The following is a 2,031-nucleotide window of genomic DNA, read 5'->3' on the forward strand; positions in this document are numbered from 1 at the left end:
AGAGAGAGAGAGAGAGAGAGAGAGAGAGAGAGAGAGAGAGAGAGAGAGACAGAGTGGGGGTAATTGACATTTTGATTAAATGTACTTGGGTAGGTTCAATCAGTTATAATTCCTTCCTGCTAAAGAAATCAATTTTATATTTGAAATTTTGCAAATGAGTTCCAGAGAAGTATTTGGTTTTAGATTAAAACAGAAATTTTCATATCGTCGCATGATGGAGTATAGAGAGAAAAATTAAGTTATGAGTTACTATATAAACGGTCGCATATGTGAATTTAAAACCTTTGCCATAGCACTTGTAATTTGTCACTAAACAAAAGCTCACTAAAGTGGTTTGCTACAATAATAGTCTAGCACTTCATCATAGCTGTTATTTAGCTCTATATCAGAATAATCTACCTGGCTTCTTTTCAAAAAATTACATCTAAAACTACATTATCCAATGTAACCTACATTTTTTTAAAGAAAGTTGTACAGAATTTGAGGGAGATTTCACTGCTACTTTTAGCAGATCATGTAGAAGCTTCCTCTTTGGCTCATAATGGAATGGTTAGCTGTGCATGGTAGTAAAAATTAATAGCATATGTATTTATGTGATTCTCTGTGTGTATGTGTGCCAGTCTGTCTATGTGCTTACATGTGTGTGTGTATATATATATATATATATATATATATATATATATATATATATATAATACAAAGAATATATATGCATGTATACACACATATATGTACATACTTACATCTACATGTGTATATAGATGCCTATCAGGGTACAGGACGTTAGAACAATGAACTACAGACAACGGAACGAACACATAGGAAAACAGATAGTCACTTGGAATTAATCCTTCGTCAGCTGCCTCTATTCTAACTAGACATTTCGAAGATAAATATATATATATATACAGAGTGTCCACAGAATGTGGGTACATGGGGATTAACACATACTTTAAGAAATTATTATTTCTTGTATTTAATTGTTTATGTTATGATTTTATTTACTCCATGTACCCACATGGGGATTAATACATACTTTAAGAAATTATTATTTCTTATATTTAATTGCTTATGTTACGATTTTATTTACTCCATGTAGCCAGACTTTGTGGACACCCTGTATGTATATAATCCATCTTAATATTTACTTAACCCTTACAAGATAAACGACTCTCTCTCTCTCAGCTTGTTGTATTTGTACTAAAAAGTCAAGAAGGCATACGCCTGTCCAGTATACATATACTTTTCTCTGTTTACTCCTGATTAAGTTTTTATGACAATCTGAATAATAATATCCTTTTTCTTAACATATAACACCCATTTGAGGGTGGCGGGGTGGGGTGGTGGAGTCTTCCATACAACGCCTTTATTTATTCTGTATATGTAGCACCCTTTTCTGTCTGTATTCTTATATTCTGTATTCTTTCTCTACATTGTAAAATTAGGTCCAACTACTTTAGTGTAATAGTATCAGCAGGTTTCATCTTCAAAGAGTCAAGAACTTTGTTATTCATATTTACAATGTGTAGAGAACTGAAGCTTCAAACATAACACAATCTTAGTTGCTGCGTATTATTATTGCTGTTGCCCAGCTAGAAGTTCAATGCTTCAATTTGTGTTGAAACCATTCAGCCATTGGTTCATTATATTTATACAGTTGGATTAGCAGTGCAGTTGAAGAGATGTTGACCAACATGTGAAGTGCCATGGATGAATGTTTATGATCTATTTAACTGTAATAGTCATTTAGTATAAACCAAAACTAGGAGCACAATTGTACCTGTGCATAGTGTAGCGTGTTGACAATAGTTATACCAAAAACATGAAAATATTTCATCATAGGTGCAGGAGTGGCTGTGTGGTAAGTAACTTGCTTACCAACCACATGGTTCTGGGTTCAGTCCCACTCTGTGGCACCTTGGACAAGTGTCTTCTATTATAGCCTCAGGCCAACCAAAGCCTTGTGAGTGGATTTGGTAGACGGAAACTGAAAGAAGCTTGTCATGTATATATATATATATATATATATAT

The 2,031-nt window shown here is 33.4% G+C and overlaps 1 protein-coding gene across 5 annotated transcripts in view; it reads left to right on the forward strand.

Moving 5' to 3' along the window:
• Nucleotides 1-2,031, forward strand: part of LOC106871456 (protein sidekick-1) — a 648,066-nt gene that overhangs the window by 501,617 nt on the left and 144,418 nt on the right. The window lies entirely within an intron of this gene.

Source organism: Octopus bimaculoides, chromosome 1 (assembly GCF_001194135.2).
Source record: "Octopus bimaculoides isolate UCB-OBI-ISO-001 chromosome 1, ASM119413v2, whole genome shotgun sequence".
NCBI lineage: Eukaryota > Metazoa > Mollusca > Cephalopoda > Octopoda > Octopodidae > Octopus > Octopus bimaculoides.